The sequence below is a fragment of the Chionomys nivalis genome, chromosome 14, assembly GCF_950005125.1.
Source record: "Chionomys nivalis chromosome 14, mChiNiv1.1, whole genome shotgun sequence".
NCBI classification, from domain to species: Eukaryota; Metazoa; Chordata; class Mammalia; order Rodentia; family Cricetidae; genus Chionomys; species Chionomys nivalis.
In genome coordinates this window covers 13,517,632-13,532,244 of record NC_080099.1, presented here as the reverse complement: position 1 = coordinate 13,532,244, position 14,613 = coordinate 13,517,632, and positions in this window count along the sequence as shown.

The window sequence follows — 14,613 nt, the reverse complement described above, 5'->3', positions numbered from 1 at the left end:
AAGAAAGAAATATTAAGGCCAATGAAGAAAGCATATGGTATTAAAGAAACAAATGCAAAAATTGTCATCATGGGATTTATGGGATAGAAAAGATGAGGGATTGACATTTCATTTCAAAGTCCAACTTAATAAATCCAATTTTCAAATAAATTATTCAATACCAAATACAAGGCAAAGTTCTTGCGTGATATTCAAAAGTGGATCTACTATCAGAATCATGTAAGTCACTTGTTCAAAGTGAAAAGTCACCCCTGGTCCAGGTGATTTTACAAAAATCACAAAACTTTATACTTAGTCCTCCACTGACCTGTCTGCCCTCAAGAGTTGAGAGATTGAGGCGTGACACCTAAACACATAATTTCCACTCAAGCTGCTATCTGTGATGTTCAAGACAGTCTGCTTTGGAAACCTGGAAGGAATAACTGAGGCTGGCGAGATGAGGAATATGTCCTAATCAGATATGCACCACCTCTGCTGGATCTAGAAGCCTATGGGCAGTTATCTGAGCGCAGATTGGAAATATGATTGCTTCATGAAGCATAACCCCGGAAATCAGCTTTTGCATTCCCTAGGAGCTTGTTAAATGTGACGATTCTCAAGGCCTTCCCCAGACCTACTGAATCTGAATTCCTAACTACAATGCCAAGCAGTCTGTGATTTCCAGCACTCCAGAGGACTCTGCAGGCGCTCAAGTTAGATAACCTCTACTCTAGACTAGCAGGGGGCAGCAGAGTGGAGCCACTAGAGATGTACTGTAGAGCCAAGCTGCCTGGTCCCAGCTCTAGGGTCCGCAACGTGAGAGCTGGGCAACCATCACTGTGCTGGGCCTGAGTGTCTTCATTTCTAAAATAACAGCACTTAACATGACTGTGTGGAAGACGCTCATAACAGAGCCTGGCACATAATGAGAGCTGCATAAGTGTGCACTTGTATTAGGGGAAGGATGTCAGGGGTGGCGCATGGGCAGCTCTGTCTTCTGCGCATCAGACATGAGAGGTGCAGGCTGCGGCAAGAGTGCTAGATAGATCCACAAGGGAAGATGTTGTATCCTACAAGTTCCACGTTCAGAAAAAAAAAGTGGGGGGTGCAGTTTTACTGACTCTTCCTGCTAAGTGCAATTAAAATCCCTGAACACTTTGCAAAAGAAGTTGAGAGAAGGGAGGACAGTAAGGGCCTGAGAAACGACAGATTGACTTTTCCTCACACAGGCCAGAAATAGAGCTCATACAACCACAAGCCAGAAGCGCCATCAAGGACAGCAGACACCCAAACAGACAAATGCTACTTCTAGCCTTCATCAGAGAAGCTTCTTATTGCAATACACAGCAGTGAATGCAGAGCCTCGTGGCTGCCCTACTCTCTAAGAGTAAGCGTTGGTTGAGGGCTCAGTCTTATGCAGGACACTTAGTTACTCATTCTAAGGCCTGGGAAGCACTGAAAAGAAGGGGCCAAAACAGCATTATGGGATTAACCAACAACTTCTTAACTGGATTTAAGGTCCATTCAATGAAATGGAACCCATACTTAACACTGCTAAAGTGGTCAAGAATCTGAGATGAGATAGATCATGGGCCTATGGGAAATCTGCTAAAGAGACACAGCAATAAAACGACCCAATGACAATTGTTATAGCCATATATTGGTGCCTAACTCAACCATCAACAGAGAAGCTTCTTTGGGGAGGAGGGAAAGGAGAGGGTTTATCTTACTCAGAGTTTCATACAATGATTCGTCATCCAAAACAGGAACTCAAGCAGAACAGGAATCTAGAGGCAAGAGATGATGCAAAGGTCATGGAGGAGTGCTGCTTACTGGCTTGGAGAAGCTTCTTCTTGCAGTAGATGGGAATTCACAGAGACCCACAATTGGGCGATATGCAGAGAATGAGAGACTTTGGAGCACTTGGTCCTAAATGGGATATCTTCATCAAATTCTTCCCCTCAGCGTTCAGAGATCTATGTGGAAGAGGAGCAGGAAGATCAGAAGAGTCAGAAGTCATAGACTCCTCCAGGGAAACAGTGTCTTCCAGGCACAATAGGACTGAATCCCATACAAACCCACAGAGATGGCGGCAGCATGCATAAGATCTGCACCGGTTCAAGCCAGATGGGTTCCAGTACTGAGAAGAGGAAATGGACGCTTGTCCCACCTCTAACAAGAAGCTATCTGCAACAACCACTGGCAAAGGGAAAATTGGTTTTCTCCAATTCTCCAAGTGTCACCGGGCATATCAACCATACTGCAGCGTAGACCCCATGCCCAGGAGTGGTTAGCCAGCAGAGAACAAATGCCATAGTTTTATTTTGTGGGGGGAGGCTGAAAAAGAGAGAGAAAACAAAGTTGGGTGGAGAGAAAGGGAGGGAGGGAGGGAGGGAGGGAGGGAGGGAGGGAGGGAGGGAGGGAGGGAGGGAGGGAGGGAGGGAAATTTGGGAGGAACTGGTGGAGATAAAAATCATGATCAAAATATATTGCATGGAAAAAAACAAATTTTCAATTAAAAAGAAAAAACAAATTATTTTTAAATATAAAAATGACAGAATATCAATTGCACTGACCTAAAAGCACATACCTCGGCCAATGAAACAGGGCAGAAAATTCACACATAAATAAATGCATTCATGCTTAAAGCAAAACAAAAATGTCCTGCAAAAACTTGCTCTGTCTAGCAAAATGAGCAAAAATGGGCAGCCTAGAAAGACAGTGAGAAAATAAACCAAAAGCAATCTAATATAAAAACCAAAGCTATTGATTCAGGGCTTACTATAACAAGGGATTCAATCATGGTTGTTGCTGCCTGACAAAGACTCAAAGGCAAACAAAGAAGGGATGCTTCCCAGCAGAGAAGGTGCATGGCTTCAGGATGCCTTGATCTGGGGGACTACTGCATGGCACAGCAGAAACTGAGTTAACTAGCACTGAGCAGGGTCCTTTGTAAGAGGTTCACAGTTGGCTTTTTCTAGCTGATGCCATTGGCATCAAGGGCCAAAATTAAGGAAGCTGATAGTTATTACTGAAGACCTGGCCATCAGGAGCAGACAAATGGAAGCTTTCATTCAGCTTTCTGGGTTGTCACTGGGGCTGGAGAGCGGGCTTCCTGAAAGTCTAACTAGCAGAAGGTGCCCATTGGAAACAGAGGCTTTCTGGGCAGGGTGATGCAGACCAAAGCTCTGTTTGAGCTTGGCACATAGACTGACTTCTGTTCGTTCATATTCTTTACTAATCAGGCATGAAGCACGGTGCAAGTAATATGAGAAAGGCCAATAAGATGTGGATTATGAGTTGTTCATGTTTGAAAACGACAACACCTGGGAATTTCCACTTTGATAAAGGAATAGTATGCTCCCCTATTTCTCTGCATGAGCCACCTAAAGTTTCATGATTGTTATAAGTGAGAAGACTTCAAAGTGTTCAGACAAAAAGGCAAAATGATGATAGGCACAGGACCTCAAGTAACAACATAGCAATGATTCCCTGGATTTTCCTATGGCCTCCTGTGTCTCTGAATTGTTGATGTACCTGGCAACTTAGAAATGCCAATGACCATTACATAAGAGTCCAGAAAACTCAGTTCTAGTCAAAAGTTCAGGAGAGGGACAGACTAGAAATAAAACTTCAAGAGATTAACTGCTCTACCCAAATACCACAGGCAGTATTTGACCTCAAAACACACATACACACACACACATACTCACACACACACACACACACATACACACACAAAATCTGCAAGGGCCAATAATGAATTCTGAATCCCATCCTGGCTAGGCTACAGCAAAGTATCCTAAACCCCACACAAATAGGACCAGACAGGCCAGCAGGGAATGAAGACAATCACCTCCACACAATAATAATGAGACCCTTCTCCACATGGTCAGTGGAATCTATGTGGAAAGTCAGAACACCACACCCATCCAGTGGCATCCACCTCAAGCATCATGCAGACTAAGTGGAAGGCTTGACTGCCTCTCTCTTCCCACTCTACAAGTCACAAATATCCAGAGCACAGACTGTGTTCTAATTTTGCAATAATAGCTATGGGGAAGGGGAGTGGGTTTTAGAAAGCAGTACAATACCTGAACTTTCGCTGCATTGTTTCTTAGCGCTGCCTTTATATCTATAATGTTCTCAAAATAAAGGCTTTAGTCTTAAAAATAATAAAGGAAGAAAGAAATCCAAACTGACTCACATGACAAAGGAGAGACCCAGCCTTTGGCAGAGTGACAGATTAGATCGGTTCCATCATGGCCCTTTGTGACTAGACAAAGGGCATGATCATGGCAGCCACTGAAAGTCACCCAAGAGGGGCCTGTGGCACGTTGTAGGCTACCTGCTCTTGACAAGGAGCTTTCTACTTGGCATGAACAGAATTCTTGGTGGATCATCTTTGTCATAAACAGCAATAGTCATTGGGCATCCTAAAGGATTTGGGCTGTGTTGCCGGGGCAATAAGCTCAAAATTTATGGGAATCCTTGAGGACAACAAGTGGGAGATTTATGGATAATATCACTTATGGAGAATAAAAGAGTTTAATTCAAGAGGCTCTTGATTCTGACAAATGTCCGTGTGAACCCCCTCTGCTAGATGGAAGAGGAACCGGAAATCCTGGAGGATAAAAACATGTCAGTATGATCAGTGACAAGAGGAGACTGCAGAGTTTTTGATGCGCAACTTTCAGTTGCCCCCTGTGGAACCAAGCGCTTTCCACGTGCGCCACACCAAGCTCAGCACACCGTTCACCTCCCTGTGTTGCTGCTCTCCCAGGTAGAGATAGCAGTGGTGTCTCCTTGGAGTTTTCACTCTGGGACGTTCTTGGGGAATCTGTTTCAGGTTCTGCAGCACATATCTTCCACGGTCTCCAAAGCCAGCTCTCTTTCCTCCCTTCACCCATGGGTGCACCTCCTCAGCACTGCTGGTCTCCATCCATCTCACCATGCTTAAAGCAGCAGAGTCCAGGAAGGGACAGAAGTCCCTCCCTGGCAGCTACCAATGACTTCAACCTCTTGGGCAGCATAGATGGAGGAAGGCACCTATTGGAGAACTTTCCTGGCTACTTCTCTGCAGATTTTTGTAGATTTCACTTAGGCTTCCTTTCTGCTCTCCTCTTTCTCTCATAGAAATATTCTGTTCCTTCTTATTCTGACATTTCTCCTTCATTGGGTTAACATGTAGGCAGCTTCAAATCCACCATCACACCTGGTCCTTATAAAGACCCACCCAGGTCATCTAAGACAGCCAATCTCAACCTTTGGGTCATGATCCAGTTGAGGGTCACATATCAGTATCTTGCATACCAGATATTTGTATTACAATTCAATAACAGTAGCAAAATTACAGTTATGAAGTAGCAATGGAATAATTTTATGGTTTGAGATGGCCACAACATGAGGAACTGTATTAAAGGGTCACAGCATTAGGAAGGTGGAGATCCACTGACCTAAGATTATCTTTCCTTGTAGAGATCTTTCCTAAATCTCATCAACAAAGTCTCTTTTACTGTGTAAGCCAACACAGTCACAAGTTCTAGGCCAAGGTTGTGGTCATCACTGGGTCATTGTTCAGTCTACTATGGGCTCTTACCACAACTTAAGTGACAATGAGTTACTTTGCCTTTCTATTGTATGCAGCATGTACCAGACTAAATTCCATGGGTGAAAGAATTACGATTGTCTTACAATCTGCAGTCATTAGATACTTAGCAAATGAATGTTTAACAGAAAATGTAAAATTCAGGAGCATGAGCAAAGATGTCTTCTTTGAAAGATGGACATAAATATCCGTCCTAAGCCAGAATTCACTAGAAAATAATAGAAAGCCAGTCAGCCTGTGTGAGATGACTTCCTTCCTCTGCTCTGCAGTGTATATCAGGCCTGGAGTAAGACTCAACTCACTGAGTTGGTTCCAGTGCCCACCTTATATACTAATACCTGTAGCTATAAAAATAAGATAATGTAATTGTCATAACCACCACAGCTAGTAGGCTAGAGGGAAGAAGGCTGCCCACAGAAATAAACAGAAACGGAGTGGACATACTGCTGCCAGATGAAAAGAATGTTGGGCGGACAAGGTTGAATCATTCTCTGCCCAATGACATGCTAATAGTTACTATTAATAAAAGCTGTCACTTAAATGATCCCAAATCATTTATCCTTCTTTCTTTTTATCTGTATGTGTCTGTAATACTTAAATTTCTGAATTCAAATTAAGCCATTCTCTCTAACTTTTATCTTTGCTATTTTTCTCTCCTCCAATACACGTCTGGCATAGAAAGCTAAACTACTTATCTAAAAATTTTATGCCTCTTAAATAATTCTTGGTATTCCTAAATCTTAATTTTACAATAAGATGAGTTAGATTATTACACGCTGAAAGGTGGAGGGAAGAGACTGGTTGGTGAGATAGTTGGAGCTCTGAGATCTGCTGCTAATTCTCCAATTAACAGGGGAAATAGACAAAGCATTAGCCAATGCTCAGCTTTAAATTTCTTTCTCATAAATAAAGAAATTGTTCTAAATGTCTGCTAAAATTATCAACACCTCTAAGATTTTGATAAGCAAATGTGGAAAAATGTAACAAGAGGGAAATTGTCCATAATCAGGAAGATTTTATATATACATACTTTTGTTTTGTTCTTAGGAACCTTTACCATGTAATAATAACAATAATACTGTACCATATTTATTGAATTCAGTCAACTCAGTTACTATGCTGTAAGGAAGTCTAAGCTGTGTACTGTTGAGGAGATTCAGATGGAAAAGCACTTCAAGATGAGATATGGAGGGGGGATATAGGGGAAGGGAGGGTCAGAGGAAGGAGGAGGGAGCAGGATCTAGCTTCTGGAACCTTCTAGCCAATTTGTCAGCAAATTCTGTATAACTGGATGAGAGATCCAAAAGTAAACTGGCCAACTCCCCAAACTCATGGAAAAGAACAAGTCTTTACTGTTTTACAGTACTTGGTTTGGGAATAGTACATTACACAGAATTATATATGTGAAGTTGAAGGGATAAACTCTTTCCCACCCTTTAGGTGCCTTGAACAGTAGAAACAAAGATGTGAGTTACCTGATACAAGTTAGTTATCTGCCGGAGATGATGATCTAGGCCAAAACAGAGGCATAGAATAGGAAGGTTACAGTTCTACCAGGAACAAGGGAGTTGAGCCTGGAGTAAAATGGCACTATTATTTGGTCTTATCTGTGTGTGCATATTAGACAGACAGCAGCAGAGGTGTGTGGTTGCACTTGGATGTCTCTACCATCCAAACATACCGACATGTGGTCACTCAAGTACTGCAGTAGGAATCTATCACAAATGTAAAACAGTGCCCTGTCCTAACTACAGCCTCAACAGCCAACCATATTCACCTTCCGTTCTACTAGGACCTTGGCACCTTCCATACCACGTGACTGTGGGTGACAGATGGCAATCACAGTCATCTATACACGATGGGAAACTGCATCATGCCCCGGTATTCGCCAGACTAGGTTTATCTTCCAGCTGCTCTCAACTCCTGGATTCTCTAGGTAAAGATCTGCTCTTCCCCACACTGTGAATGAATTTCCCTGACTTGGACATTTGAGTAATCTCTTCACTTCTATCCATCTGATCGTTGATGAGTAAGAACGTTCGGGGCTCTGGTTCCAACCCTACAGCTTCTGAATCCCTGCACAAGCCACCATCTGCCCCACTGAGCTTAACAGAGCTTTAGATTTACACCCACCGTCAGGGTCCTCCAAACTAAAGGAGTTCTGTTTACTTCTCCACCAAGAGGATTGGAACCCACTTCAGAAATATTCTGCCTGGCAAATAGAAAGTTACACCCTATACATGCGATCCAATTCACAGGGAACTGAATAGTTATAAAATATACCTGACACCAACGTTATACCTCACAGACGTCGGTCACTTTCTGAGGGTCCACGAGGCCTTTCAGGATCTCACAGAGCATCTGGAATAGCATTGTGATTATCAGTCACTCTGCTGGCAGAGCAAAAAAGTGACAATTGGCAGAGATGCTCGATGGACAGAAAGCTAGCAGACCTACTCTCACTGGAAGGAAAGGAAAAGGAAGAGCAAAACAGAGAAAGGAGCAGAAATCAGAAAACGGGGGAGGGGAGGAGCCATTTCTAGCAAATGCAAGTTTTGATCTGTCTCACTCTCCCACCTGGAGCAAAGCCCACCAGAACCTCAAAATGGCATGGGGCTCTGGGAAGACTCTTCTTGCTTTTTTAGTCTGGAACAAACACTGGTCTATTTGGAAAACATCAAGTCTTTCTCATATCTTAAGAGGGGTCTAAAACAGGCGATTACTGAAAAGGGATTTATATTTCAGGGTTGGAAATACAGAAGTCACTCCGAGGAGAAGGGAAGCGATTGCAATGCAACCCACGCTGAATCGTCAGTGACTCCCAAATGAGTTCTGGAATTATGTTTTAAAGAAATGTCCAAAAACTGCAGGGAGGAATTCATCTTGCAAGAGAATTATTTAAGTCCTTTAATTTGCCGAGAAAGAAATTACCGGCTCAAGACTTTGCAAGGCTTCAGTAATTAAACCAACAAATTATAAGTACATCTATCTGATAAAAGCTATTCATCACCCAGGGCTGTGGGACTGCCATATCCCACGTGGTCAGCATCTGCCATTTTTCTCATTAGGTACCTATGCTGTGGGACGAGTTTGCTAGGAGAGAAGCCTGGACTTAGTTCTGCCGTTTTATATCTTGAGTGACAGGCCACAGAGAAAGCTTCAGGTCTCAGGGAACAGAGAGGAGGAGAGGAGGTCCGATCCATGTTAATACCTGAAACCGCAGGAAATTAAATCTTCTAGGCAAGGCTCTGCGACGCGCATACGATATGAGAGGAAATACGAAGTGTGGGAAGGTCAAAGGCTTATTTTTCTTGTTCACCTTCAGGCGATTTATTGGGGAACCAGCATATCATTACTCAAAAAAATAGAAGCGAGACGATTACAGTTTCTTTTCCTTTGCTGGCCGAGTCAAACCGCATCTCAGAGCATTCCGCATGCCAAGGGTGCAAGCGTTCATGCCGCCAGGTTTACCCAGGGGTGGCAGTAAAAAAATGATTAAATCTGAGTGCCCTGTCTATACTCCTAGTCAATGATTTGCATATTATTTAGTGATGTCCCCAGTGTCACCAGCAAACCCAACAGAACCACTTACTAGTCCATCATCCTGATCACTAAAGAGATCTTTTTTCTTTTTTGTAAGAAATCTTAAATCAGCGTTTCTACTAAATGTGTCCTTTGGGGTGACCTAGAGCAGTGGTTTTCAACCTTCCGATTGCTGCAAACTTTTAATACAGTTCCTCATACTGTGTGACCCCAACCACAAAAACGTTTTCATTGCTACTTCATAACTATGATTTTGCTACTGTTGTCAACTGCAATATCTGAATATCCGTGTTTTCCGATGGTCTTGGGTGACCCTGTGAAAGGGCCGTTCGATCCCCCCAAGTAGGTCAGTTGAGAACCACGGACCTAGAGTCTTGGAAAGTTCTTTTTTAGATTAAAATTTTGGTATCAGTTCCTTGCCCTGTCTTATGTTAGTCTGAGACCTGATGGTTTGGAAACAAGAATGCAGTAGAGAACCCATTCATCAGCATTGCAGTGGTCCTCACCTGCCTATTGGGGCCCAGTTTAGATAACTAATCTTAACTCCGGGTACCTAAGTCTTCCAATTCAGCCTTTCCACTGTATTTGGAGCTTGTCATTACAGGGACACACACACATACACACTCACTCGCATGTACACACAAAAAACATACACAAACACACATACACACACACATACACACATCTGTCGTGTTGGTTAGCTGGTATCTGGGGCTACTTGTGTCCCCCACCAAGTCTGTATGTCCAGCTGTATTTGCAGACAGAATCTTCATGGAGGCAAAATGAGATTATTACAGCGAGACCCAATCCAGTATGTTTGGTGTGTTATAAGAAAAGATTAGTCACATATACACACATGCAAAAAGGGGGGGGTCGTCATGTGATGACATTGGAGGAGAAAGTTATCTGCCAACCAAGGAGGAAGATACCAGAAGAAACCAACCAGTTTCATCTTAATCTTGGACTTCTAGCTTCTGAAACTGCAAAGGAAGATGCTGCTTTGCTTAAGCCTAGTCTGCAGCGCTGTGTAAAGGTTGCCACAGTGGACTGGGTTGTTTTGTCCCTGTTTGTGCCTAGATGAGTCTGCCTTCCCTGGAATAGATTGCTCAAAGAAGTCACTCTTAGCTTCTGGTTCTGAAAGGAAGGCTGACCAAATCAAATGGCCTGAAGGGACAGAAATAAATAACATTTCTTTATAATCCAAGAACTAGGATTTCAGTGTGTGGGGACCCATCTGGATGCTGGTGGAGTTGACAAAAGACTTCCTCAAACTGAAAGCTGTTGCCAAGATGGACTTCTGAACTGATCTCATAAACTAAGCACTAAAGGATGAGGGAATGATGTCAGAGTAGAAGATGACCCATAGCAGGATTGGTGGAGGATATCAGAGGAGACAGAAATCACCACAGTTTGTAGTGAGTGTGTCGGATCCTCAGAGCCCTGACTCAAGCTGCAGACAGCCATTGGGAGGGGCATGGGACCAAGGTAGAGAAAATTCAAAGTACTTTACACTGCTGGCCATAATGAATAAACACCAGAGAATGAAGTCCTGCTTGGCTATGTTTATAGAGAGGCACTCACACACATGTGCACATATGTGCCCCTTCCCTAAGGTTTGCTGAGTGGGAAGATACAAACCTGGAGCCTTTCATGTCCAGAGAGGTATCTTCAGTTCTCAAATGTTCAATACTCTATCAATACATTCTCCTCTCCTCTCCTCTCTCCCTCCCTCCCTCACTTCTCATTAAACCTGCCTTAAGACAGATTTCTCTTTCCCTTAACTAGAAGAATCCTCCCTAAACATACTGGTGCCTGTTGAAATAAGATGTTTTGACATCAACAATGATAGAAAGACACAGTCTTTACATTGGAAGCTACAAAACTGACTCAATTCCTTTTAGATTGGATAGATAGATGATAGATAGACAGACAGACGGGGACGGACAGACGGACGGACGAACGGATAGGTGGATGGACACAGTCTTTACATTAGAAGCTACAAAACTGACTCAACTCCTTTTAGATTGGATAGATAGATGATAGACAGACAGACAGACGGGGACGGACAGACGGACGGACGGACGGATAGGTGGATGGACACAGTCTTTACATTAGAAGCTACAAAACTGACTCAACTCCTTTTAGATTGGATAGATAGATGATAGACAGACAGATGGATGGATGGACGGACAGACGGATGGATGGATGGACAGGCAGACAGATAGATATGCAGATGGAGTAGTGGATAGCATATGTACAGAGAATTAAGAGAAAAAAATCTTTATGCAAACTGTAATGTGAGGGATAGTTTTAGGTAAGTGGGAGACTTTGAAGAGCCTAAGGAGAGATTCTTTCAATAGGCAGAGAGATCTGATCAAAGATTCCAGTACAGAGGTAGAATACTTGTCTAATGTGTGTGATGTTTTATTTTGGATTTACAGCACTGGAAAAAGAAAATCAAGGCCCCCGAAAGTACCACCATGCAAATCAGAGAATAGACTTTTCTACTCTGGAATAAAGGCCTAGTGTTAAGGAAAATAGGAGACAGTGGAAAATCAAACTAAGCCAAGCCTTGAATTCTTCCAGTACAGAACACAAGTGTTTGAACCAAAGCTTCTTGAAGAGGCTTGAGACGGCCGTGAGGTTAGAGAGGGAGAGTGCCCAGTGCAAGAAACTTCCTATTTGCGTTGATTCACTGAAGAAAGTCAGAAAAATAAAATAAAATAAAAGCCTTGTAAAGGCTGAAGGCACCAAAGCCTGAGCCTTTCCTACCCACAGGTGCTTTGCTGCTGAAATTCAAAGCTCTGCTACCGAACCATTGTCCTCCCTACAGCCCGTCAAGACCTGTGCAACAAACACAAAGGACCTGCAGGCTGAAAAAACAAAGGATTTGGGCTGGAATCAACGCAAATAGGAAGTTGCCAAATGAAAGAGATCCTGTGTTAAAATCTAGAGTCTTTGCTCTTGTCTGATAAATATCTTCCCTGGGAAGTCAGGGTAGCAGGCTAGAAGAGAAACCCTGGGGAAGATAACTACATAAAAACCATGAAGTCCTGATGCTGGCCACTGACAAAAGGGATGCTCTCTGTTCTATTGTTCTTGAAAAAGTGGAGCATCACTTAGGCAGCCTCCAGGAACTCATCAGCAATCCCCATCCACTATGACATGCAGCTGAGCTCAGCCCTGCCTTGAGTCTTTTTGAGGCCAAGTAACAAAGTGATGGTGATAATCCTTCCCACAATGTCTTAGCCCAAGGACAGAACTTACATAACTCTCGGAGCTGTGGGGAGGAGGATGCTACAGAAAGGAGTACCCATACCAGTTTTTGGCCATGCTAGGACCTCAAGCTGTGCAGAATGGGGACATTAGAGTGGGCAGCTAATCATCAGATGATTACTGCTAAGCAAAAGGCACTTAAAGAACACTCAGGAGGAAATTAGCAGCCCACAGCCCTGGGCACTCTTGCTGGTTTGTTACCCAAAGTCATAGGTTCCGAACTTCTGTAACGGAAAATCCACTCAACAAAAAATTGAAATAATCAGTCCCTAATGATACATATTTACCTAGCCATGAATTACATACCTGAGTTACTGTTCTAAAATATCATGTATGTTATAAAATACATAAAAGCAGATGTCTTAAATGTCAGAGGTATACGTTGGTGGTAGAGTGCTTGCCTTCCATGTATAAAACTCTGACTTCAATCTTTAGTACTCTTTTAAAAATGTACTTTTTAAATATGTAATAAAAATTAAAAAGTATATCTACTAATTACCATGTATTATTACCCTGTTTGTACATTCAGGGAAGATTTAACATTAGTAACAGGGGATATGAACTCATATTTAAAATAAATGTCTTGTGATGGATGATTATCTCACACTGTTTGTCCCAAGAGACACTTGACAGAGAACTTGCACGGGAGCAGAAATGTGGTCCCCACTTGCCTCTGCAGTTTCCTGTCTGTGCTAAGTGCCATCTTCAATCCCAAGCTGCATCTCGGAACCCTTTAAGCCATTTGCCCATTTCGTACATGTTGAGTGAGATGTAACCATAGTAATATAATCTGCAAATCCACTTAATCAGGCAAATGTTCAGAAAACAGCACACTCGAAACCAGCAGAGCAGGGCTCCTGCTGTTAACCACCGGGAAGCCTCTGTTCATGCCTCAGGATGGTTAAGCTCTATGTGACAAATGGACCATGATATGGATTGTGGGGGAGGGGGCGGGGGCGTGAATGTAGCTTCCCTCCAGATAAACTCCAGTGAATGTTTTATTCACTTTTAAGTTATAAATGAATAAAAGAGAAATTTTACTGTTTTCTACCATCTGACAGCTCATTTGGCATGACTCCACTCCTCCTAGAGGCCCGGCGATAGATACCAATGGCCTACACTCTGGCAGTAGCTGGGTTCCCTGGCACTTTCCCCCCACCCATCTCCTTACAGCTAGAGAAGCTGAGCTCCAATTCTCAGTCTCTACGCTGCCTGAGCAACAGAGTCCAAACTGCTTAACGTGATGCAGAGACCTTTGCACCACACTCCTGCATCTTCCCAGCTCTCTCTCTCTCTCTCTCTCTCTCCCTCCCTCCCTTTCTCTCTCTCTCTCTCTCTCTCTCTCTCTCTCTCTCTCTTGCAAAATCCTCACTCCTCCCCATCTCCTTTCCTGCACACAAGCACTGTTCCACCAGACCAGAGTCTTTCAGGTCTTCGCAGTTTCTCTGGTCTCTGCAGGGACTGTCTTAGTTTCATGCTGCCTTCCTGGGAGTATACAAGTCTTCCTCCTAACCTTCAATCAAATCCTCCCACTCTGTAGCCCAATCTCCACCAACTCAAGATAAAATGGCAGTCACCTCCTCTTTTACCAGCCAATTATCTCAACACTCACCTTTCCCTTGAGACTTCACCACAACCTGGAAATATCTTCCAATGAATCAAAAGGGCTTTACACACTCTGGAAGCATCAACCCAGTGATGTAGAGTCAGATTTTCCCTCCTGTTACATCTCCTAGCCTTATTCCACTGTCTGAAACCTTGAGCATTCACCACTGAGTACACAGTTGATAGCCCCAAGAAAACATGTGCACTCTGCTGAGATGCTCAGACTGGTCCAAGAGACGCCAGGGGTACCACACTTGGACTCCAGTCCCCCTTATGTCCATACACAACTTAATGCCTCAAAGGCTGGTGTTCCCAAAAGACTTGCAAATTTAGTCGCACCATAGCTCAAACCACACAGCCGTCAGAAATACTTGGCTGAAATCTGATCAATAGAATAGTGGTTCATTTAGCTGTTCTTGCTAGCACTACTGCTTTCCTGACCACCACAGATTCTCCAGCAACTCACCACATCCAGTCTGCTAAGTCACCAAAGAGCACTGATCATCTTTAAGACCGATGGGGGCTCTTGATTGCATCAGACTGGGCTTCCAAACAAAATGGAAGAGTGGTCAGCTTAATAACAGGAATATGCTTCCTCACAT